Below are 27431 nucleotides of genomic sequence, written 5' to 3'. Positions count from 1 at the left end.
TGCATACTAGCATTTTTACACTCAAAACCAATAAAGGATGTTGCTCTTAAGGAAAACTCTTAGCATTTTTGATGTCTCCAAATAAGAAACTGGTATTTGGTCACAAATCATCACATTTATGCTCTGAATTTGGTTTAATGAAATTTGTTTTAACCAACAGATCATTCAGAAATGTTATCAGATTTTTGATATTCTGGTCAGTGTAAGGTCAGTTTCATCATTTATGTCCAGAGAAAACCACTTTATAGAATCTTAGTTAAAGCTGTGAGGTATCATGAGGATCAATCCTGCTCCTACAAATCCTATGTGGATATCAACTTCTGGTGATTAAAAATAAAATATTACAGAAAATCAGTTCAGATATCCCCCAGTATTTCCCTGTTCCCAAGTTTTTATTTAATATAGGTCTTACCTGTGTTTTTAAATGCAGAGAGAGAGGTATTTTGCTTTGATACTATTTTCTTTAAAATGTAGAATCTGTAATTATAATCCTTTAAATTTATAGATATGTTTATAATTAAGTTTTATATACATTGATTTTTGTTTATAAAGTTTTTATGGCTAGGAATTTTAAGTCTGCATGTCTTTCATGCTCTCTTATGTTAAATACAAGTGATAGCAGTTGTCATTTTATTTATAATAAGATTTTCATTCTATTCAGTCTGTTGAGTGGGTAGAGTTTTCAGTGTGAATATTTATTGTACTTCAGAAAGACTTTACCTATGGTTGCAAGCATGTGTCTTGGTTCAAAATTATCCCGGACCAGAAAATGAGCTGTGGTGTAGAAAATGATAGTTAAATTTAAAGCCTGAGGTATTCTCAGGAATCTCCTGTATATTTAAGATATAATTCTACATATAGAAAAAATGGGAGAGATCCCAGCTCTGAAAAAGTTACTGCTAGTGCTTTCAGTGAATCCAGGATCCCACATCATGTCTTCCCTGAGGATAAATAGATTCACCTGGTCTTAGAATCAAAGAATCTATTCTTATTCTTCAAATTAATAGGAGTGGGAGGGCACATAATAATATGAATTGTAGACGCACCTATTTTAAAAATTTATAAAACTTTAAAATATAAATAAGATACAGCAGAAATTTTTATGTTCTTTAACCAGCTAGAAAGGGGCATGGATATTTGGTATTTGAGAAAAAGAAATCTTTAAATCAAAAATCTGTTTCCATATTAGTTTCTTGGAAATAGCCTGCTGGCAGTCATACAGGATTAAGAGGACCTTAGGACAAAACAAATGAGAAAGAACTGTTTGCAATGTGTTGGTGATATAAATAAATCTAAAAGATTCCTGTGTGGAATCTGTCAGCTTGCAATTTTGTGACAAACCACAGGATTATTTTGGTTCAGGAACCTGCATTATGATATAGAAACTGCTTTCCAACCTAAAAATAATATATTTTCAGCTAAGGAATCAGCATTTTATATTTGGGCACAATATACTGTCACACTGTGTGATGTTGCTAATGATGTGCTATGCAAAGCTGATGAGATACTGGCTACTTGCAAAAAATGTAAAGTGACATTCTATGCACTTACCTTCAGCAGGAAAAGTCCTTGTAACATATGTCATGTAGTAACAATGATACAGCCAACTGACACCAATTAAAAAGTCACAAATGGTTGCTTTTCTCTAATGTTCAAAGAGCTCAAGGAATTTAGATGTGTACATTAAGGATCAGATGCTTGGTTGCATATTCTACAAACTATGTTTTAAACAAATCAGCATACAGATGGCTGTGACAATAACTACCAGGAAAAAGTGAAGGGTGAACTGTCACAAAGTTTGACAGGCCATTGCATATTGAGAGTCTTTCCCTATTGCTCTTTGAATAGTCAGTCCCACAGTATTTCTATACTCTGTCTTGCAGGCAGGTGGAGGGTGGGTAAGTATTCTGATTAAGGCGAGGGACAGGAGATGCATGAAAACTGCAATAAATATTTTTATCCTTCTATAAGTGCTTCCAGTTTGACCTTGGATAAACATTTAGTCAGTTTGACTTGGTTATCTGCATCTGAAAAGCTTGGATACTACAGCCTTGCAATCTAAAAATTTTCTGCATGTTAGTGAGACACTGAGGTACCATGACAATTGAATTACTACCATAGGCTGAATTTAATTTTTTTTTTTAGCTAATTTTGCATTTGTTTGGTTTTGTTTTTCAATGGTTTCTGAAGAAGCCTTAATTAACAGAAACCTGTACAGCAAATTAGAGAATCCTGAACTAGTGACACAGAACAGGAAACAGAAACATTTGGGGACAAAAGGATTAATAAATTCCCTGGAGAAGAAAAGAGGTGTGAAATACACATCTGGACTTATCCAGAAATACTGTCAGAAAGGGAAAAATGGCAGAAAAACACAGCATGTGATAAAATACAGAGAAAAATACAAGAAGGAATAGACATGTATTAAAAGTGCCAAGGTCACTTTTTGGAAGGCCGGAGAAATTAATGACAGAACTCTCCTCTGCACGCAGTTAATCAGATAGGACTGCATCTATGGATAGAGTTATCTGTAAAATTAATGGAGAGAAACACTATTCTCAGCAGTTATGACACTGAGAAATTTTAATTCTCAAGGTATATGCTGGAGAACAAATGCAACTAATAGCCAAAGAAACTCTGTATTCCTAGATGTGTTTAGCTGACATGTTTCTTAATCATTTATCCCCCAGAAGTACTTTTGGTGAAAGTAACTTTAAGTAATTAATATGGAGTTAATTAAAAAGTAGATTCAATTTAAATTAAAGGGAAAATATACAAAACTAGGACAGTCAGTAAAGTTTGGGATTTCAGAAGGATCTATTTAGGTATGGGAATTAAGTAGAAAAGTAAGTTTTGTTATAAAACCTTGAATATAATAAATTTGAGATTAAGAACTTCAGGTTTGAAGCTTTTCCAAGTCAAAAGTGGTAAACATAACAGCAAGATGCATCATGGGTAAAGAGACCTTACAAAAAGAGGATTTATATGTGCATGACCCTTTTAGAACATATATAAGCAGAGGCATATGCATAATGAGAATAACGTATGACAACAAAGAAGGTAATGTTTTAAAATGAAGCTGGGATGGAGTTTGCTAGGAGATGTAAAGTACCTGAAGTGTCTTAAAAGCAGGTTGGCTTTCATCCCACTGCTTTAACTAAAAGACTATTCAAGATTTCCTGTGACCAAGCAATTCAAAGCTTTTTTTTTTTTTTTTTTTTTTTTTTTTTCCCCCACCAACTTGATGACATTCAGGACCAATTTCACACTACTATTCCTTGGAAAAATATTTACTTTTGGTTTAACTCTCTCTTCCCCCTTTCTGATTCTCAGGAAATGCAGATCATCCCAACTGTTTTTCTTCTGCCTTTTTTTTTCTTTAGTATACTTTTAGTTTCATTGAATCATTGAATGATGGCAAAAGGAACTGTGGCCATTACCAAGGTGTACCCTTGGTAAAGAAATTTGCCTTTCTTTGTGCCCAAAGCAGTGCTGATCTCATGGTCACCAACTAATAATACCCCTACGAGTTTTTTCCCTCGGATGATTTCCCAAAATAAATACACCTATCAATTAACCATTAGTAATATTAGGATGAAAGAAACACTAGTTCAGATGAAATATTATGTTGATTAGTCCCAGCTGAGGAACTGGAAATAAGTTTTCAGTTACTACATTTTTCTGGAAACTGGAAGACATTCCTACCTCACTGCTCTACCAAGCAGTAAGACTCTGATGTCCTTCTAGACATATTTCAGTAAAAAAAAAAAATTCATAAATATTTTTCAGATAGAGTTAATAATCATAAAAGGCATTATATATGTTGTCTGTAATTTGAATGGATGACTCAAAATGTCTTCTCCCATTGTATGTTTCAGTTGATTCTTATTTTCTTTCCATGATTATTTTCCTCTCCATATTCTTTAAATGAAGAAGTTTTATTTCTCCTTTAGTCTTTGATTTACTTTGAAAAATACAGAAAAGCTGTCTGTAAATTTTTCTTCATGTTTTTGTTTCTTTTGGTTGGTTTGTTTTGTTTTTCTAACAGAGAAAGTCCAGTCCTACTGTTGATGCATCATCTCTGTTCATCTTGAATTTATGGTTCAGTTTTAAGCAGCAGTTTTGAAAAGACAATGGCATTTCCAGGTTTGAACCCTGATAAAAAGCATGACACAGAGGGAGAAGGAATAAAATGCCTGGAAAATTAAGACTTATGGCAATGTAATGACCCAAGACGAAAGCACTTCCACTATAGAGAATTCCCTACAGTAATTTTGGAAATCTCATTACAGACAGATCTTCTGTTACTTCAAGGATAGTTTCAAATACAATTTCCCTGCATTTCTATGTAATGATAAGAAGCTCTATCTGCTGCTTAAGGCCCAACTCTTGAACATCTGTAATTCAGGACAATGTGTAAAAAAATAAAGAGTGTAGTATGCCAATTAAATCTCCCAGAAGACTGGATTACCAGAGTTTTGTTTGATCATAGCCTTGTTTAGTGTTTTGCAGGGTAATAAATAGCAGAGAGATGTAATACGCCTGTGTCTTCAAGTTGGAGTGTTACAGTTTCACTTGGAAAGCCAATATTAGCTCTTTCATGTTCTTAGGGAGGAAGAAAAAGAATAAGGAAGACCCTTGTTCAAAAATGGCTCAACAGCTGGCCTTTCCTTTTGAATGATAATGAAGGGGGAAAAAGGAATCAAACCTAGACTTTATAATCATACTCTCTGCTATATGATCCTTTCTGCAAACCTTGCTTCCTTTAGCAGCTGAAACTAGATGCCATATCTTATTTTTTAGCTTTTTAGAGATGCTTGGTGTTACTAGTTTGATGACAGAAGAGCAGAGGACAAACATCCTTCTTGATGCAAAACAGTTAAGGAAAAAAAAAAAAAAAGGCTGGTGACTGACTGGTTTAAGCAATTTAAAATTATCCTCACAGATGTTAAAAAAAATTATAATTTTTCTGAAACTGCTGCTGGGCATGCACTGCATCAGTAATTAAAAAAAAAAGCCAAACTCTATATAAAGGTTACCAGTATGTATTAAATAGTATCGCTATTATTTTCTCATTAATCTGTGTTTTTCTTCAAAAAGGCTATATCAATTTATCTATAAAAATATTATTTCTCTTTTGAAAATATTTCTGCTGACTTGTCTGTTATTTCACAGGATTAATTCTGGATGAAGGGAAAGCTACCACCCTCTGATTGTTTCTCTTGGGTGCATATGTCACCTTTCCTTTAAGTTAATAATTTCATAACCGGTGATATGGCTGATTTGCTCATGAAAATAAAGGCACTCTGATCCTATATGTTATTTATCATCTGGTTTCACAAAGAGAGCACATTTTGATGTACAAATCCATTCTCAAACAAATCTGATTCCTTGCTAATCCATAGAATATTTTGATCTTTACTGGGTAATGAAGTCTTCATTTTTATGTGTGTAAAAAAAAATCTCATGTATAATACAAACAACATTATCTCTAAAACTGTGATACATCATCATACATGCAAAACCAAAGCCTTGGGTAAGACAGACTGGCAAGTTAGATGAACCACTTCAATTTTCCATCAATCAAATTATAGTTTATTGTTCAGCTGAACTACCTCAGGCAACACAAATCTAAAAACTGTCATTTTGGAAACATTACATTTTTTTTCTGTCACATTATAACCCAAGCCACAGCCATAAAAAAGAATGTCATATCATTACTGACCGTAATATTCCTTAATTTAAGAACAGCTAATTCATCTGCAATACATACCATGTACCTAGGATTTGGAGCTTATAGCAGTGTTCAGTTACAGTAATCTTATCAAATCCCATTAGTACATGTATTATTTTTTAAATAATGGAGATTTTTACAAATTCAATTAAGAATAGAATGGTTGTTTATAGCAGCATTTTAATGCCTACATTAGAAATAAGGTTTACATTTCAGAATCATCTAATATTTCAATTATTTTTTTACTATGAACCCTAAATTGTTGGGAATTTAATTCGAAATTAGTTTCTATGGCATACACTTGATGAAATAATGTGGTGTCCTTTTTCTATTTCTTTACATCAATGAGTGTCATCACTCCAAGGGTCAGAAGTTAAAAATGAACCCACTAAATGTTACAGGTCTGTTTGTGTTCTGTCATGCAAAGTGCATCTATGTCCCTTTTGCTATTTAGGCAATGGAATTCCCCTAACAATGAGAATCAGGAATGTAATGCCTGTACATTTTTAATGTTCTGTTTGCCACTTACTCTAAATTTCTAAATGATAACTTTATGGTGTTCCTTTATTTATCCACATTGAAGTGCATATACAAGTTAATGTAAGAGTAAAGGGTGAGAATTACAAGGAGAGGTTACATTTCTCCCCTGCTTAAAATATATGGAATTGAGAGTGCGAAAAGAAAGAGAGTTGCTAATAAATTCTTCCCTCACCATCTATATGTTTAAAAATATAATCATGTTAGCCTAGGAAATCATAAACTTAATTAGGACACCATTCTTTAAATAATATGCGATGAAATCTAAAGATAACTGAAATGCTGTGAGAACATACACTTCACTGCAAAGATATATATCATAAGGACACCTGTCGCCCCTTAATTGACTACCTGCTAAAAGAATAACCTGCTAAAAGAGCAGATTTACTGTGTAGTGAGGCAGTGAATTTAAGAGGTCTCTGCTGAATAAAAAAACTAGTTCAATTGGTTGAGCCAGGCCATGTTCTTGAGCAAGTTCAGACATATTAACTGAGCTTTTATGTGTTTTTATGCACCATTTATTTTTGAAAAATCAGGAATTTTCACTGCAACAATTACTTATGCACCAAAGTAATAAAATTCCGGTGGTTGATATTCACCAAATCTATGCTAAGCATATTCCAGCAAGGTTTATTGTACACATTTTGTATGCAAAAAGGTGAGGGAAATCTGTGCAAGACTACGAAGTGTAAAGAATTTAATCATAGTGTTTGCATTTCCTTTTGGTTTTGTTTTTCTTTTAATCAAATTGGGTTATTTCATGTAAGGTGCAAATTTTCCTAAGGAATATATTTCTGCTCTTGTGAGTCTTATAATTGCTGGTTATATTCATGGATCCAGTTATTTTTCTATTAGTCTAGAACACTGCCAAAACTAGAGAGTAAATAACAATCAGATCCTTACAGAACTTTCTTTAGAGGATCACACTAAGGGTCTTGAATGCACCAGAATTTTTTGGGAACCTGAAATACCAGTCCTAAATTTTCAGAGCATATTACAATTTAAGCCACTTCATTCCCTATTCATGGAAAAAGTGTCACGCTGATGAGTATCTTAAGAAGCAGTTAGAGAAGGTAGGTGTCAGATCTTTTCGAACTAACAAAACTATAACTTCTAAGTTTATATTTGTTCTGTAACAACAATTTTTCTATTTTATACTAGTTTGTTTCTCCTCCTAAAAATATTACTTTTCTTTGAGCTGAAAGAGATCTTCTAATCACTTTTCTGTCTGAGATGTGAATTTTCCAAATCTAAATGAACCCTGAGAATGTGCAATCTTTATTCACAAGGTATGTAGAAGAGAAGCAGGAAGAAAGTAACATAAAACTAGTTACAACAAAAAAAAATTTCACTGACCTGTCTAAAACTCAGTAAAATGGGTTAAAGTTGCTTCCTCTCAAGTGAAAACATAGTTTTTGTGACTCATCCCACTGACTCATGAATATATGTAAATTTTCACTATATCTATAAAAAATCTTGTTTTATCCTGTTTTACAAGAGGCTGGACTTTCTTACTGCTGCTGGCAGTGGAAGCACCCAAACCTTTGGCACATTCAGCCTTGCAGTAAAATCCAGGGTGTTTCCTAGATGTGGTATAATTAACTTCAAATGCTATGTTACAATTATGTTAGGGTGTGACTTAGACAAAATAAAGCACTTCTAAGTGAAGACTGATGTGCAGTTCTAAATGCACCCTTTTTTTGTCCATAGGCACTATAAATACTTTAGAATACGTTAGATAGTACCAAATCAAAGCAGTTTATGTCCCTTAAATTCTAGATTTTAATTTTACAACATGAGATAGATTATTCTTGGTGATATCTTTCTCTTCCCTTTGATTATATTTTTAGCTCATTTAAACTCTTACTGTTTAAGCTATGAGTAAAGCCTAGCAAGTCATAGCCACATTTTGCCTAGTTGCATTTAAGATTATGTATTAGGATTTGTTCCATCTTAGTAATTGTGTTGGTTTTACACAGTCTGGTGTGGGAAGCTGCTAGAAGCTTCTACCATGTCTGGCACAGGCAATCCGTGATAGCTGTGAAGATGGACATGCTGCTGGCCAAAGCTGGGCCAATTAGAGATTATAGTAATGACTCTGTGATAATATATATAAGAAGTCAAAACAAAGGTGGTTGGTCAGTTTGAATTCCAGCCAGAGAAGAAAAGGAGATGAGAACATGTGAAGGAAACAACATGGAGACGCCCAAGTCAGTGGAGAAGGAGGGACAGGAGGTGCTCCAGGTGCTGGAGCAAAGATTCCCCTGTAGGCCGTGGTGAGACCATGGTGAAGCAGCTGTGCCCCTGCAGCCCATGGAGATCCCAGGGGGTGCAGAGATCCACCCACAGCCTGTGCGGATCCACGGGGGGGACAAGGATCCCCCCACAGCCTGTGGGCATATGGGGGCACAGACATCCACCAGCCCTTGGGGAAGGTGCCCACGCCAGAGCAGGTGGATGCCTGGAGGGTGCTGTGATCCAGTGGGAGATCCAGTGGAGAGAGGGGGGGCCCTTGCTTCCAGGCTGGAGCAGCCTGTCCTTGGAGGACTGCACCCTGTGGATGAGTGACCCAAGCTACAGTAGTTTGGAGAGGACTGTGTGGCCATGGGAGGGACTCATATTGCAGCAGTTTTGGCAGGACCACTGCTCAGGAGGTTTGGAGCCATGCTGGAGAAGTTCACGGAGAACTGTCTCCCATGGGAGACACTCCATGGTCTCACAGGGGCAGGACTCCTTCAGCAGCAGAATGACCTTGGATGACAACTGATCAAACCCCCATTCCCTGCCTCCCTGTGCTGCTGGTAGAAAGAAGGGAGGGGTTGGGGGAAGAAAAGGTGTTTTTTTAAAGGCTTATTTTACTTCTCATTATCCTCCTTCGATATTGTTAGTAATAAATTCACTTTATACCTCTAAGTTGAGCTTGTTTTGCTCTTGGAATGTTTTCTCCTGGTCCTTAACTCATGAACCCTTTGTTTAAATTTTTCTCTCCTCTGCCCAGCTATAGCAGGGGAGGGTGAGTAGGCAGCTTTTGTGGGTGCCTGGCATTTGGCCAGTGTCAAACCATGACTGTAACTAAGAATAAAGCTTAATAAAATTAACATGGAAACTCTCTAGTATGCAGAATCTGACATTATAAGTGTTTGCACATACCCGCTTCAGATCCTTTATAAATGCTATCAGCCAGTACATTTACATGGATATACTCCCTTCTAGTTTGCAAGTACAGCTTCCAAAGTAATTTTTCTCATTTCAATCATGCTAGTGAAAGTACCTCTAAAATGTGCCATGAGCTTTGCAGTTCTTTTATTTAGGAAGCATCTTCAGCCAACCTATTTTTCTTTTCTTCCAACAAGTTGTAACTCGACTGCTTCCAGGTAAATTTTCACCCATTAGTTTGTGTGGCTGTCAGGATGTGATGCAAAGCGCCCAGGTTTCAGTGCCATCTCAGCCCTGAGAGCTTCCCCACTGCCCTCACTTCTGAGTACTCCATGGGCAGGAGAAGGAAGATAGACACAGGTGTCTCTCTACTCTGTAGCTGTGTTTTGAAGAGGCAGAAGCAGGGCTCTGTTATCGACTTCCATTCATTCATACAAACCATAGTGTACCTAACAGAGCTCCCTCCAGGGTAAAAGGCTTTGTTCTAAAACAATGGCCCTTTCTCCTCATCAACTGACACACTACATATGCTGGGATATTTACACTATATACTCTGCAATCTGCTTTCTAGAGACCTAATATTTTATACTCTTATTCCTTTGTTAACCACCTTATATTAGGAAAAGTACAGGCAGGAAGAAACATGGATGTATTGAAATGGGCAAAAACTATAGTTCAGGCATTTTAAAGATAAAGAGTGTTTAGTAATAAAAGTCCAGAAATAAAGTGAATTAAAATGAAAATGTGGATGCATCTTTAATAAGAACCTGTGGACAGGTTTCATTTATGATCCTGTTGTAAGGACATGATCTCAGACTCTCCCTTCAATTTATAAATAGTGAAAAAAAAAAATCAATGGATAAGAATTCATTCATTTTTTCATTAAGCCAATGTGTTGGTAGAGAAATATGGCAGATCCCCCGGTATTCAAATGCTGCCTACAGCTTGCCCCTCTCTGACATACTTTTTCACATTTGTCACATTCTAAAATGCTTTCGAAGGTGATGATCAAATGAGGAGACAGCAAGGTTTTTAACAAGGCAATCATTTTAAACTATCAAAGTTCTTTTCATTCTGTACAGATACATATTGAGGAAGATTGGATTTGTAAATTCAGGCCATGGCATTAAACACAAAAAAAAAAAAAAAACCCAAAAAAGAATTGCCTGTGACATTGTTATTTTGGACTGATTGGATCATTGGACAATGTTCTAAAAAATTTTTACAAGTTTGAGTCCAAACAGATCTTTTAGAGAACAGACTTACAACATTACACACACAAGTTAATCAAAGCAACATTTTCTCTTAGGTTGGTGAGCAGAGGAGGCATATAGGGAAAAGGAAAGAGAGAAAAAGTTTCTTTAAACAAGTGCATGCAAAGAACTAGAAAGTACTTTGATACTACTTTTTCCCTGAATAAAAATGTGGTCTCTTTTATGGAGGATGAAACTGTAACTCAGTATCTCTGTGCTTCTGAGCGTGTTAATCCTATACAAATGATGAGTATGGAACAGTACCAATGATGAAATCTTACAAGTCTTTCATTTGTTAAGACATGGAACACTATTTTTTTTACACGTTACGTGAAAGAAAAAATGCTATGAAATACCAAAGAAGATAAAAACTAGAAGCCAGAAAATGAGTGGTAGACTTTGAAAATACATCATTTTGTGGGAAAATGACCCAAATGTTCTAGTTTTTATGAGGGTGCTTGCTCCCCTTCTGACCTTTTTTCCAGATTTGTATTTGGAACTAGAAGGATATATTTCCCCTTTTGGAAATCTCTTTAAGAAGGCCTGTGGACAACATGTGTTGGATCAAATGTTTCAGAACTATAAGGTCTTTCAAAGCTTCTTTTTTTTTTTTTGATATTGCAGTTCTTTTCATTACTACTCATTTTGATGATGGTTGGTTGAACTGTATGGGAAAAAATGTGAACCTGCTCAAAGATCATTGGTTAAAAAATCTGAACCAAACCGAAGCACATATTTTTCATAGTATTCCTCTGTTTCTGTTTTAGAAGCTCAGAAGCACAAGCGGTGTGTGATTTTTTTTGTGTGTACATGTGTCTTTGTATGCTTTTGTGTCTTACACATAAAGACAATGTTGGACTATGATATAATTAGCCTGAAGATGATCCACATTTCTCTGCCATTGTCACTAGGCAGAATGTGACTATCCTAAAGACACAGAAGCTCTTTCTGGATATGAAATGAATTTTGGTATTCTTAGTTTATTCATAATTTTGTACTATTCTTGCCCACACTGAGGTATTTTGTATATGTGTGTGTACATATATATATATATATATATATATATTCACAGCAAATGCAAAGTAAAAATATCAACTATGTAAATATATATTGTTTGTACCTCATGATTTCTGACATTTTGAAATATATTTCCCAAATAGTTGCACTTATTACAGGCTGCCCCCTTAGAACTTTAGTGTCTCTATCTTTCTCTTTTATAAATATATATGTGTGTATATATATATATATATATACACACACATATATATATATATATGCATATAATGTGGCATCAGATTCACTGGCAAAGATCTGTATTCACTACAGGTGACCCACTATAGAGTCAAACTCTATACCAACAAGACTATTGTTATATATATATAGCTACTGAGGCAATCAACAGAATTAAACAAATGAGATAGAACAGTAATGTCAAAAAAAGTCAAATCAATTTATTATTAAAAGAGTAATCAACAGTTCGTGATATGTAATGGTGGTAAGGAAAGAAGTAAGCAGTGCATTTGCATGCAAAAATATTTAATTTAAATAAGGGGAAAAACATTCTTATTTGAAGAAGAGTATTTGAACAGGTTACTCAGTGAGGTTGAGGAAACCCCTGTAATGGCTCTTTTTAATGAACATTAGACAAATGTCTGCCAGTAACACTGTGTAACTGATTCAATACAGAGCAGGAGCGTAGATTAGATGACCTCTTAAGGTCCCTTCCAACACATCTCCATGAAGTTCTGATTGAAAAAAGCCCAACACAAATACTTATCAGACCTGTTTTTTTGTTCACATAGTTGGTTACTTTATGATTCTGTGAAAGAGCAATGAACTGGAAGGAACTGACAGAAAATGTTTTAATTTGGCAGTTTAGGGGAAAAAAGATCTTTGCACTTATTTTGATGTCTGTTACTGGCAAAAGACACAAATGAAAAGCTGCCAAAATATCTTTGAGACAAATTCAGCCAAGTAATTCTCTTTCAATATGAGACATATGATTAAGTCTACAGCCAATCCCTGAAGTCTCTACTTGTATCTTTCACATTACCACTTTGAAAATCTATTTTGATACAGTATACACAGAGACAGGCAGATACGCACATCCACTTTCTTTGAGCAGTCAAACTGAGAAAAATATGACTAACATTTTATTATTCTGGTACATAAAAATGCAAAGTTACAGTTAGCATCATTAAGGAAAGCCAGAATAAGGACAATGGTCATATTTATTAGGTCTATTAAACTACTTCCAGCTGACAGTTAAAACTGTAGTCATACAGAAATATCTGACCGCTGTTACTGGAAGCACCATTACATGACACTTATCTCTGAAGTCGGGAACTGCACATCAAGTGGTCACAAAAAAGTAAAAAAATACCAGCCTCTGTTTTGACTTTTCTTCAGAAACAGGGTAGACAAAGCCTTGGCAACTCCAGCTACAGTGTGACTTCAACCGCTTTATTTCCAGCCCTTGTGTGGGTGCTGGAGAGGAGAGTCAACCTCACAGGCATCCTGGCTGGGATTCTTCATCACCTTACATGCATCAGATGGAAGAAAAGACTCTATTCAATGCACATTCATAATAGCCAGGAAAACATAGCCTAAAGCCCTGGTGTGATTCTCCGCAAGAGTCAGAGAGATGGACTTTCCACTCACTTCCATAAAGTCAAGGACATTCAAACACTGGTAAGATAAGACTTGAGTGCCACATTGGGTGATACCCAGATTAACTGAAATTCCAAACATAAAACCAATGCCAAAAATACCCCAACGTTTTAGTTCTGCTTTCCAAGTAAAGAAATCTCTAACCTTTGTTTAGAGAATAGGTTTGCAAAAATTCTGGCTCTTTAAAGACTCTGTTATTAAGAAGTACGATGTCACAGATGGTGGCTTGAAAACAGATACTTACAGCTACTTTTTTTCCCTAAGGCTTAAAGTTGTCAGGAAATGATCCAAGTTACTTAAAGTATTACAATAATGCCTTAATCACTTGCACTCCTTTGCTTCCTACCATCATCATCAGCAAAACCAAAAGCAACCATAACTCAATTTTCTCCTGAGAATCTCACAAAACTGTTTCAACATTCTTATTTAATCTATATATTCCAGTCATATTTTATTGCTTCTTCAGGTTCTCCTTTTAACATCTTTTGTCTAACTTGTTTTCAAAATTGTAACTTTTTGCATTTAATTTGCCTTTGACTATATTCCAGTTTTGATTAATACCTTCACATTCAAAAGTCTTTGAACAGTTATTGAGGCCAGAAGTAGCTTTGAACTCCTGAATTTCAAGTGTAAACTTATTTGGCATCATAATGTATTAACACTTAGAATTGCAATAGAATAAGAAGCAGCCATAATATTTGGACTACTAATAACTGTTAGGTCATCTGTTAATCCTTCCTTAATTTAAAAAAGTGAGTAAAATTGTACTTAAAATGTAGCAGTACTAAGCATGTTCTTATGAGGCAGGATGCTAACTGATACAGTCCAGTAAGGTTGTAAACAACTGTTATGCTGCACACAAGAAGATTTGAAATCTCAGAATCCCTTTCTTCTACAACCCATGCCAGGAACAATAAGAATTAAGTGTGCTGAAACTCAATATTTTGGAACTGCTCTGGCGTGGGTGTAAGGCAAAAGCGAGAGGTTTTTGACAACTTCAGGACAAGTAGTTTGCATACAAATGAACAATTTGTTCTTGAAAATGTTCTTTCCATCTTGTTTTACTATTAAGCACAGTCAGGGATAATTGTTAGTAAAATTTTTGATGATTATCATGAAAATTTTGGCAGTGAAAACTAGTGACAACTTACTGTGGGAGGATGTCAGCCCTTCCAACTTTCTGGTCAACATCCAGTAGCAACTGCAAAAAATAACCCCAAAAAATTAAGTCCCAGGCTTTTAGCCTACATATGGCAAAAGATAAGATTTTTAGGATATCACACTGCATAGTCTCACTCATATTACTAATACTGAGCTCTACATGGTAGAACTCGTAGACTCAAAATTTTAGGAAGCTCCATTAGGTAGAACAAAGAATAAATTTTAGGATGAGTCTTCAACATATGACTTTTCAGTGCTTCCAGCAATTTCAGATATTTTGGAATACCCTTGTGCAGGAAATGATTCTTTTCTGGCCACAATTTTATCTCCACTTATACTAGGTTTTTGCATGATCAGATACTAACTTGATTTTGTTCAATATCAATATGCATTGCTGCTGAACTGGTCAAAGTATGCAGTATAGCATTTATGCAATCTTTCTTCTCTTATAGGGGTTTCAAGTCACCTGTAGGAGGAAAATAGACACCTTTAACAATAGCCTGCTTGTACAAACATAGTAATGACATAGTAATGGTTGTGTACCAAAGGAATGCTTTGCATCACGTGGCTGTGGCATTTCCAGTCCTAGATCAAGAGCTCTGAAGTAAGATTTACTGTATTGTCAAGACACGGCCTGAGGGTTTTAAGCAGCTTGATTAGAAGATTCATACTGTCACATACTCGGATCTGTTGAGTGCAATGAAAGGTTAGTATTTCACACAATGATTTGCAAACCTTCAGCTGAAATCCAGTAAGTTTTGGTTTTTCTTTCTTTCTTTTTTTTAAATTTTTTTTTTCTTTTCCTCTCGGGGAAGTAGATTGTGTGTATTTTTCTTCCAAGTTTCACTAGGTTATTTGCAATTGATACCACAGCAGCTTCTGGTCAACAGATCATACATCCTTTTCTAATAAAACAGCAACATACTAGCTCATACTAAACTTATTCCTACTATGTCTAGAGTAAAAATACAAAATCTTTATGTTCAAGGTAAAATTTTAGTGAAATAAGAATTATGAATAGGGACAGATCTCTGAATGCTTCATATAAAGAAAATTTAAACTAGAAGTTGTAGTCAGATATTTCACCCCTTTACAAATGGTGTAGTTCTACTTCAAGATAAAAATGGATCTCAGAAAAGGATATTCAAGTAAGAAAAATAGCTTGATTCAGTCAGGTCCAGATAGAAGGAAGGTTGTTTCTAAATCAAAAATGCAAGCTGCCTTTCAGGACTCAGCCTTGTCTAGCACTAAATGTTCCCCCAGTCCTGTTTACAGTTAGATGCTACAGATTCCTACAGATGTTACAGAAACATGCTGCTAAAATCATTAATGTATATTTTAAAAATTCATGAGATTTTATCTTTGTGGTATTTTTACTATTTTTTAAATTAAGTTTTTTATTTTCTCCATTTTTTGTAAGGTATTTAGGTGAAGTATCAGGATTATAACTGTTAATAAACATTTTTTATTTTGCCCCTCCCCCAGTTCCTTCCAAAAAGTAATTTTTCTGAATAAAAATCTATCCCATTTGACATGGGAAGTGTGACTGCTGTCAAGTGGCAGGGTATCAAATTATTTCCCCCTTATCTATTTTCAATCTTCTCTTTCCATTTGCTTTACTTACAATGTAAGATATGCTACATATTTTGGGAGACAAATTCTTGGAGATGCAATACAAAAATTAATGCTTAGACTAGATGCATTATTTAGAAATATTTGTTTGACTTAGCAGTTATTAACAGTTTTTGACTTAGCAATTATTGACAGTTTTACCAAGTATACTATTTTGGCCATGTCATATTACAGTTAGACATTCAAAAGCATATCCCTACTCTAAAATGTTAATTGGCATTTTTTTTTCTGTAAGTGAGCACCTTCATTAAAAAAAATTATAGGGTTTCCCACCATGTTTTGAAGATCTACAGAGGAAGGCATGCTTGTAAGTTGCAAATCTTAGGGCTGTGAGATATCACCAAATACAAACTAAATAACCTTCACAGATAAAGCCTTAAACTAAATAGTGGTGCAAATAAGAAGCCAACACAGTCTTTAGAATAGTCACATGAAGCAGTCTGACTGTCTAATAAGCTGCCTGGCTGGCCAAGAATACCACTAGAAAAAAAAAAATCACACTTCAAAGAACCAGGAGGGTGTCTTCAACAAGTCAGAAATTGGTTTTTGACCTTTCTGACTCATGTAAGCTTTCAGGATTCCCACCTGTGGTTTCTTTTCTAAATGATTTGATGATAAAAAGATAATATTTTTTCTTCTTTTGAAGTGAAGAAACTCCTCCCTTTTTGTATTGGCTATAATACTGCTGAAGCCAGCTCTGTCTAGTATTGCCCTTTCTGGGGTAGAAATAGGAACTGTGTCTGCTGCATTTCTCTGCATTGCATTTTCTACAATATTAACAGCCTGAGTAGCAGAAATCTTCATTGTAATTGCACACCAATATATAGTTACTGCAAAATGAACACTATAACCAGTTTAATGTTTGGGGGGGGGGGGTGCGATAAGATAACTTCAGCATAAGTTATGGTTTGTTTTTCTAAAGAAATAAGACTTGAAATTTAAAATGCAGCATTGACTGAAGTTGATATTTTCAAAATGAAAGTTAAAGTTTGAAGACTGCCATTTTCAACAGCTGAGTCAGAGGCCTGATTTTTGAAAGTACTGTCAGTCATGACTCTTTTAAATGAGCACCACCAATCTGTATTTAAAAAATCAGAAATAACTGGCCAGACTCAAAATCTTGGATTTAGTTCATTAGGGGTTTATTTTTGCTTTAATGCAAAATGCCAATAAAAGCAAAACTCAGGAATAACTATCATTGTACTCTGTTTTTAATTATATGGAACATGCTAACTGAGTCTTCAAAAAATACTAAGGTATTTTAGGCAAAGCCTATGTGGTACTCAGGCCAGAGGATCTCCATATGCTTAAGACGCTTAACACTTCACAAAACTAAACATCTGGACGTGTCCTGCTGTAGAAATAGATTAAAACATAAATTGGAAAGAAAATGCAATTAATAAGAAACACCAGAACTTAGACTCATTTGGAACAAAATGACTGAACAAAAGATTGGAATCCATAACTGAGATAAAACTAGCAGGTGACTTGTTAAAACCCCCCACAGGATGCTAAGCAATATTTTTTCACAATCCTTCATTTTTATTGAGAACAAGATAACCTTCTTCCTCAATTTGTGATCTCCCTGCAAATAATCAAGAAGATTACAACTTCTTTCTGTTTTTAACTTTCATCCTGCTGAGAAACTCTGAAACACTTTCAGCGGGTTGTCCAGACAGTACTAGTCATTATGTATAAGAAGAAACGCTGTTGAAGTAGTATGTATGAGAAATGGAAAACAATTTTGATGGTAGAAGCTTAAAAATCATACAGAATATTGCTGAAAGTGCAATACAAAGTAGTACTGAGAAAATTTGTGAAGCTGTGGAAACAGAGTAAAAAATCTCAGTTTTTGATTCTAGGAAGTATTTTGTGTACTGCTGAACAATGTAAATAATGTTTTCCTGTAATGTAAAGCTCTGTTTTGTCTTGCATTTTTGTAATACTTCCCTAAAAAACTGCTGTCTCCTTCTACCTGTGGTATCTAAGTGGACCTATGGGGAAAGTTTCTTTTGCTAGGACTCCCCACTTCATTTTCTGTGATGCAACAACATGTGTGGGTCTGCTCTGATTCACTTTTCTCCTCCCCCCAGAATCAGATTTCTGGCCAACAGCTTCAACATATCCCTCCCTTCTATCTTTTGGTGTACTGGGTGCATTTATTGTCAAGAGTCTGAAAGACATCAGTGGGATATCAGCTCATCCCCATGTGTTTTTACTGTGGCTTCAAAATTCATTAGGATCATTCTGGCTGCAAGTATTTTCAGGGGGGAATTTACTGGTTTGCTGGGACACAAATGCAAGGAAAATCTGATTTGAATTTGAAAAATATAAGATGAAGAAGATACATTTCGTACCTGGATCCTTTTTAACCTCTATTTTGCAGCATTTTATTTATATTTTTAAGTGCTTAAGAGGAAATTATGTTTGTTATCTAGAGAATTCATATGTAAGAACTTCAATTTTTAAAAGAAAAATCAAATACTTTTCTAAACTGCAAGGATCAACTTCTATGCTAATTATTATTAAGAAAATGCTTATGTCAGGTTGGAAAAACTTTAAATTGAATATGGCTCTAGAATACTTTCTGATATTTAAAATGCCCTATTGAGTGTTTATGACTGTGGCATAATACAGCAAAAGCAACTTCAGTGTATTGTGAATAAGCCCAAATACAGCTCCCAGTGTAGTTCACAGAAAACCTCCCACTTACATTACTGAGAGCAGAAGCAGGCAGTCCTAAATTAGTAATAGCTGGTGTGTCATTAGATTTATTTTCTGCAGCCTAGGACCACTTCTACGTGCCATGATTCATTGCAGGTTCTAATGTAAATTATGAATCCAGGAGAAACTGGTACTTATACACTGCAAGTTGCAATGACTAGAATTTGTGTTCTGCATCTTGTTCTTTCTCTTAACTATGGACATTAGGTTAACAGCAAAAACACTGTTTCAATTCCCATCTCCTTGCACTTGTTTTATCAACATCCAGTATTGTTCCTCCATTGCACAGAAATTTTCTCCCATCTCTAACCTGTAATAACCTAAAATTCAAAAATTAGATTCTCCTTTTTTCAGCCTTCCCCTGTGCTCAGTTGGTGAGTTTTGTTACCAAAGTGTTGAATTCAACACTAGATCTGGCCAAGTTCAGTGCAGAATGAAGTGATTTCTATGTTGTTTGTTCTGCGACTCACTGTGACAATAATGAAGCATGGGTTGGTATGGTTTTCACAGAGCTGACCTTGCATCAAAATCTGTTCTCATTAAGCACAATTCCCAATGAAATTCAAAGCACAATTAATGACCACAGAATTTTGCCAAAAGCAGTAACCACTAAACTAAATGAGACAGTGTTGATTATGCAAATAAACAGCCACCCTGGAAAGCTTTTCTATTGTCTAAAACTATGCATTTCTAGGCTTATTTATGTTATGATAGTGATCAACACTGGAATCTTATTATGCTAGATCCTATATAAACACAAATTACAGGATTGCAATGTGATTTGATATAAAATTCAATAAGTAAGAAACCACAAAAAAGGACCTCAGGTCTGAGGAAATTTTGTATATATCCAGTTTATTCATTATCTAACAATATTTATAGTCTTTAAAATTTTGTCTCTAGTAATTGAAGGACAGCTTGAAATTGAAAATCGATAACTCAGTTCTGGCAATTAAATGAAAAGGTTTGCCATGTGAAAGCTGTTGATACTGAAAGTATATTTATTTTATTAAGGAAAACATGAACTTTTTATTGGATGCCAAAGTAGGGCATACAGCACATGTCAGTGGATTACACTTTTGCACCAAAGTCTTTAGCAAAACTAGAAAATCTTGCACAAAATATTTAATTTTTAGTTGTAAATTACTGAAATGTGCACAGGGATTACAGATTTGGTGTCTCAAAAGACATACCACTGAAGGAACCATAAAGCAGGAAAACAGGTGTTTCACCTTGGAAAGAAGTCTTATAGTTTATAAAAATGATAAATGCAAAAGCCACTTCTGAGTCTCAATCTGTTATCTCTTCTACTCTCTGGTTTGCATATATTTGCTCATTTAAAAAGTAATTTCTGTCTTAACCAAAAACCAGAAACTTGAAGTGGAAATGGTTATATAAGAGATACAGTTAAATTCTCCAAGTTCAAAAAGCTGTTTAATGCACAAAATAATCTGAAAAATGCTGTTTAAGAAACTGCATTCCTGCAGATGCAGAAAACTTACAGTTCAGTCCCAAGATAAGCTCACGCCAATGAGAGAAACAGACAACCAAGCTGCCAGTAAGAAATACAAAACTTGAGTGATACTCATCACAGCAGTAAGTTACACAAAAGGATCTTTGATCAGAGGACTAATGGTAAAAAAATTATAGCTTCCCTTTAAATGCTATGGGCCAGCAGATCTGACCCTTGCTATATATAGTGAGCACTGTATTGTTGGAATCCTAAATTCTTTAGCAACATCATGAGCTAGACTGAAATACTGTAACAGGCCTTGAGTTTCCTCCTAAAGCATCCACATACTATGCCTGCACTGACTGCCTGCCATCACTCTGTCCAGTGGTGGTGAATATACATCACACACTACATTTTTTAAATATCTTGCACTACAGTGTTTTACTCAACAACACTGTACACATAAAAGGCCAGACAACAGATTGGAGTTTCTCCCAGGAAACATTAGCTTCACCTTCCTTTTTTTTTCTCCAGGTGTTTTTATCTTTTTCTCAGTGAATATGATACATTTTTTGGAGCCTACAGTACTTTTCATTCATCTCTCCTTTCTTTGGGTTCTATAGTCAAAGAGCAAGAAATTGGGGAATTTTTTATGGAGACAAAGAAACTCCCGAAGGCATTAATTTTTCAAAGTATTCATGTAGTGAATGACTATTGCAAATTCCTGTCTAACAAAAACACTGCAGTCTATCAATCTGTTATTCCTTATAAATTTGGAACTTAAATATATTTTCAATTTTTTAAAATGGTTTTTTTAATTTTTTTATGAAAGCTACTGAGATATTGTTTCTCCTTTCTCAGAAAAAGACACTTTTAAAGCTGCTTTAAGGTAAATTTTCAAAACAATTAGTGGGAGATACATATAATAACCCAAACAACAAAGTTTTATATAATTTCATCAAGACGATGTGCATAAGGAAGCAAAGTATGGAAACATACCTTGTAAGTTCTACCTTTCCCTTTTACCTTAAGCACCATTTTGGAAATGTAGTTCAGAATACTCTTTCAAAGGAAGGAAAGACCATATTCCATTTTTTCATCCATAATAAAAGACTACAGTTATGAAGCTTCTCAAAAATAGCAAACAAGTAATGATGCATAGTTGCTTTTGCTTGCCACAGGTTGCTGTTCTACATGAACAGAGCATCATCCTCCTCCTTCAGTGAACGCTGCATTACAACAGACCATTTCCTGCATGATCAATTATCCCATTATAGTCTAAAAACAAAATTAAAGTAAATCAAAACAGTATTAGGGTTTTGTGTGTTTTTGTAGAAAGCAAAGCTGATAGAGTTTTCTCAGCTGAAATTGTAGCCAATACTTATAGAGTATAATATTGTTTACAACAGGTTCAGCCATTGCATTGCACTTGATTTTCAATGGATTAGCTAAATGAAAATCAACAGATTAAGTTTTTAAAATCAGTCCTTTGACTTGTTTAGAAAGGACTGGAATGAGTTCCATTTTTTTTTTTTTTCTATAATAGTTCATTTTTAACACAGAAGTCAACTACAAATTGTGAAAACACACACTGTGGACTGTAGTGACATTCTTGCTAGGTCTGTGGTTATGGAAGTGGTAGGAAGGGGATGCATGCAAAAAGAAGAGACTGGAAGTATTTTCTGCATGCCTGATCATTTCCTGCATTGCCTAATTCAGTGTCACTCTTAAGTTCTCTCCAGAGGATTTTGTTGCAATATTTGAAAATCTATGGATAGTAAAAGTGAGTCTTGAAACATTTTTAGCATTTGTTGACTGAACATTTTTTTCACTACTTCTGAAATAAAATTAAAATACAAAATACAAAATTAAACAGGAGAATTATAAGGTAAATGCTCCATTTTTGCAGTTATTAATTCTGAAAGAGGTTCATCCAGAGGTTTCCTCTTTCTTGAGAAAATGGATTATGTAGGACCACCTTTTCTTCAGCAAATATCAGTGAAGGAAAAGGTTTGATATCCAACTCTGGAAGAGAAGGGCCAACTTAGCTCTTGCACATACTGCTGTAAAGCTGGAGACAATCCAACCAAACCATAGCGAAGAGCAGCTGATGGTAGGCGCACCAAGGCCAAAGATTTTCACGGAAGCATACATGCATACATGCAGCACCACCACAAATAAAACAGTAAAATGCAGCAGGTATGTTCAACACTACTTCAGAGTTTTTGCTTTGGATTCTAGATGTAGTGAAATCAAGCCACTAGCTGATGCAAAAGATCTGTGTAATTTTGCAATAGTGTTTATCTATTTGTTTAAGGAATTCTTTCACACAGTCTCTAGAAAAGCAAGTGAATACTTAATTCATATGTCACACTGTATCTTCAACTAAAATGCTCACTGCTTGAGTATTCCTGCTTCATTTTGCATAAACTGACATCATATACAGAAAGAGAAAGAGGGCCAATGTGCTTCTCAAAAACCAAGTAGTCATAAGACTTCACCTGCGACTACAGATATGCACACGTACACACATGCACACACACACACACACAAACATATACAAATGCACACATATACACACACACATGCAAAAAATAGGAAAAACGACTCAGCAATTGCAAGAGTCGCAATTTACCATGGAAGCCTCTACTTAATATTCCGCTTGATCTGCCAAGTTTATAGCCTGGCAAATCTGAATACAAATGTCGATGCAAATGAGGATTCATTATTCTTACATCGTCTTTGTGTTGAAGCTTAATGTAACTTGGTTCCTGTGGTTGCTCAGGGAATGTAGATTGCAAGACAGGAGGAAAAAAAAGCCTCAACAAAACCCAGAGAAGCAAATAGGAAAAAGAAAAGTAACAGAAATGGAAATAAATGAAAAAAAAAATATGCTAAGGTTTCAGACTAGCAAAACATCAAACCAGTGCATTACATTCTCCCACTATGTTCTTATATAAAGTACATTTGCTTATCATTATCAGCATAGAAGGAGTTAACTACCCAAGACCATTCTCCACAGAGTCAAAACATAACAATCCTCCTTTTACTGATTATACAATATTATGCCCATTGTAAAGTCAGTGCCCCATTTATCTGAAAATTTTAACATTCTTTCATAATTATAGAGCTCATCGGCTGGTAGAACCTGTACATTTAGATCTGTGAGATTATAAATGAATTTAAAACCACCCCACCATTTCTGCTTCTTTCATTATAAATTACTGCTGAATAATTCAAAAACACGTTAAGAAAACTACAGTACGATTAATAAACTATACAATGAAAATCACAATAGTTTAAATCATACATTTATTGTCCCATTTATAGCCCATCACAAGCGAGGGTTGAAAAGTACCAAATTAGAGAAAACATGAAATGCTGCAAAATTATAATTAGATCCTCGGTGCCACACAGTACATTGTTCTGATGAATCTTTTGTACGGCTAGCTTATGCTTACATATAAATACCTTCTCAGTAAATAAAAATGTACTGTAGGCTTGACTTTTAAAGAAGCTGTAAAGCTTAGCATATGCGATGATCCCAAAGTCAATGCTGTAAGGCTTGCTTCTTCATCCATAAATAAAGCACATTTGCATCCATTCAGTCAAATTAGCTCCATATAAAAAGGTGGTTATAATTAGCTCCTCTTTCAGGTTCACGGTTAAAACTCAAGCGTGCCTGCCGTCTTGATTAAATCCACCATCGTCTTCCAATAGCTAGTGCTAATTCTTCCAAGGAAATATTCAGTTGAGGTGTTATTTTATTCTGCACTGCTGTTAGTTGTCTAATTTACGCCAAGTCCCTGCAGTGCTTTCCTTAAGCCATCCTCTTTGTCTCGCCTTTGAAATTTACCAAATCTTACAAGAAATCAATACTTAATTGATTATTCACTTTTCTGCAGCTTCAAACAGCAAGCACGCATAAGATCCTGGAGTAGTCACCCGATTTCCAGTGCAGGAGGTTGCTTGGTGGCAGGGATCTGCAAGTATCCAACAGCAGGCATTCCACGGAGCTGTGCAGTGGCGTACAGTGCCAGCATCCAATAAAGAAAACGAAGATACTCTAACGAAGCAGGAAAAGTTCCCATGTGAGACAGATCCATATCAATGCTTTAAATAAAAAGCAGAGGCACTGGCTTTCAGATAGAAGAGCACCATTCTCTTTGCAGCTATCCCTCTGTTCTTTCCTTACCCTTTTCTTCCTATGGCACTGGAGTGGAATATCCAAAGTGCCACCGAACTCACAGAACTCCACGTCGGAACGGGGGTGAGGCTCGTGCTGTACCTCTGACATAGAATAAGGATGGCAAGCACGTAACATTACGAAATGTAGGACAAATTCAGGCGAGAGAGAGAGAGGGAGAGCAAGAGACAGATGGCGGATCTGGCTGGGAGCCAAAGCCAGTGAAATGAATTACATTGCTGAATAACTGTACAACCATTGATTCTGCCACTTGTTGCTGCATGGCAAAAAAGGGCCCTGACGTTGGCAGGAATCTCCTCGCGTGTCACGCATGCCGCAGATAACTTTTCACACGTAACTCGCTGCACCAACACGCTACGTGTGTGTGTGTGAGAGTGTGTGTGTGTGTGTGAGTGCGTGTGCATGAGGGACAAAAGGAGAGAGAGCCAGAGTGCATGTGGGGGGTGTGTGGGTATGTGCCTGCGTGCGTGGTGTGTGTGCCTGTGCGCGCGCGCGCGTGGAGGGGAAAACAATCACTGCAATCCAGCCATTTTGTTTAATGAAGAATGGAAGGCTGGCATTCAGAGACGTGGTTATGTGCCGCATATTAATGTGCGCTCTGTAGACATCCTCCCCCTTTTTAGATGAGTGGCACAGGAATGAAGCCCTCTATAGTGCAGCCACCGTGGGAGCAGGAGCTCACAAGGTAACATATCATCGCCGAACCTACGGATGTGGCACTCGCCACTCCAAAGAAGAACAAGTTGCTCTCGGATGAGGAGGAAAACCTGGTCCCATGGTTATGATGTTTGGGTGCTTTCGAAAAGATAGCCAGAATCGAAACAGATTGTTCAATAAATGCTTCGTACCCAGGATGAAGGGAGACATTATGGGATGCCCAGGGGGCTTTGGAAATCAAATACAATGTTTGAGTAGCACAATTTGAGGTACATTATAAAAAAGCAATTTGAATTGCCAATGAGGCGACACATATCTGCATGCTAATTAGACCTGTGTCAAGCTTAGTCTGCCGGGTTGTGTTGATGGCTAGGAATGCGCTTGTAACTCTGCTGAGAGATTGTTTCTGCATAAATTATCAGCTTTGTCCTACTGATCATTTTCTGCAAACAAACATGAAATGTAAGATCAAAAGGCAATTCTGAAATTAAAATTATTGATTGATAAAGCCTAGATTTCAGAATCTAATTAGAGGAGGCACAAACAAAAGCTGATATTATTACAGATTGTGCCTGAGCTAGCAGCCAGATTGTACAAGGCTTGTAATTTATCTTTGTTTATGCAGCCAGGATATTAAAAATGTAATTAAAATGGTAAAATGATCTGATCAGAAATAGCCACCTAGTGGCAAGTATATTATTTTAAATGGATTATAAAAACATTGATCTGTGCAAATAAAAGGTTTTTTTCATGACAAACATAGCAGCTCATTGAAATTTGCTGAGCAATTTGTCTTTTGCTAATAAGTTGTCTTTTGTGTTTTGTTCCATAGATCAGCAGCATCATTTATAACCCTCATTTGCACACTAATAAACATTCTGTTATTACAGGTGGTGTTGGGAACATCTTTCATAAATTATGGCATATGAAAATGGAAGAAAACAATAAACGCTTTTCTAGACATGCTTTTCTATATATATTTTGTAAAATTAGAATATTCATCTGACAGCAGCAGCAGATGCTTATTAAATCACTCCATTACTCTATTTAAACTATGAAATGGTAGAAATGGTGAAAACAGTGTCAATATGTAATTCAGCTTCTTGCCTATTTTGGCTACTTTAAAATGCTATACAAAATACAGAGGGCCCAATTTACTAAGTTTGTGCAGATTCAATTGCTAAATTTCATGGCTTTAAAGAGGTCTTTGTGACTTATACATTTTTAACCTCATATAGTACCTTACTACAGTTGCCACGTGGATCAAGCATCAAAAGAACAGACTAATTGCACACGATATAGAAATGAGTTTTGAAATTTCTCTGCAGTCACGAGCTATGGACAGTGAAATGGCCAAAGGAAGTTCTGTCATATGTTAATGAAACTAGATTACAAAAAACCCCCCCAGATTATAGACATTTTTAAAAGAAAAGATATTCGGAAGCTTGTAAGATCATGAGCAGGGTGTAAGTCATGTATTTCTTCTTGTTTCAGATTTCCACATGAAACCACTATGGAAATGCTCAATTCCTTTTAAAGAAATTCACAATGTAGGGTCCTGTCAGCAGCTCTGGGGTCTTTTGTTAGGTGCACTTAAAATGCCAGATTAAATATTAATATGTGGTTAGAGTTGTGCTATTTTGCAAGCCCTGAAACCCTATTAGTAAATCATGATCTGGTGACTGATGCAAGAAATTTCAAGGCACCAAGACTGCAGATTGCCCATCAATCTGATGGATCACTAATTTTTACTAAATCAGGCCCTTGGACTTTTAGCTGTAAGCAGATGTATGTTTCATTGTGACGGGAAAAGCAGTCCAAATAACACAGCAATTTTCTGCACTGTATGTGTATCGTAACAGGCAGAGTTGTTTTGCATAATCAGTAAGTTATTTGAATACAAGTGTTCATTTAACTGGCTGTGCATGACTGATGCTGTTCTTGAAAAAAAAACAAACAACATTTTGAGCTAGAAGAGAAAGCTGCATTATTTTCATAGAGTAGTACTAGGATTTGAAGGCAGTCAAGTAGAGCTTCAGAAGGATGCTGAAGAGGAATGCCCAGGCAAAAACAGCCACATATTCTCACCCATCCCAAGGAGCTTTATCCCTTCAATAGCCTTCATCAACTACTGACAGCAATTCATACACGCAGGGATGAGCAAATACCAGGAAGGATCCTGAAGGATCAGGAAAAGGAAAATGGATATAGAAGAAGGGGTGGGAAACAATCTGAGTAAAAATACTG

The 27431-nt window shown here is 35.7% G+C and overlaps 1 long non-coding RNA gene across 1 annotated transcript; it reads right to left on the bottom strand.

Moving 5' to 3' along the window:
• Window positions 1–12109: 12109 nt before the first annotated feature.
• On the bottom strand, window positions 12110–25012 carry LOC115493922 (uncharacterized). Its single transcript, XR_003958925.4, has 4 exons — window positions 22956–25012; window positions 14877–14977; window positions 14502–14551; window positions 12110–13218 (listed from the first exon to the last, which is right to left on the bottom strand). It is a non-coding gene; the product is annotated as an uncharacterized lncRNA (long non-coding RNA).
• Window positions 25013–27431: the final 2419 nt, after the last annotated feature.

Source organism: Taeniopygia guttata, chromosome 2 (assembly GCF_048771995.1).
Source record: "Taeniopygia guttata chromosome 2, bTaeGut7.mat, whole genome shotgun sequence".
In the NCBI taxonomy this organism is placed as follows: domain Eukaryota; kingdom Metazoa; phylum Chordata; class Aves; order Passeriformes; family Estrildidae; genus Taeniopygia; species Taeniopygia guttata.
This window is presented reverse-complemented; position numbering and strand designations above follow the sequence as displayed.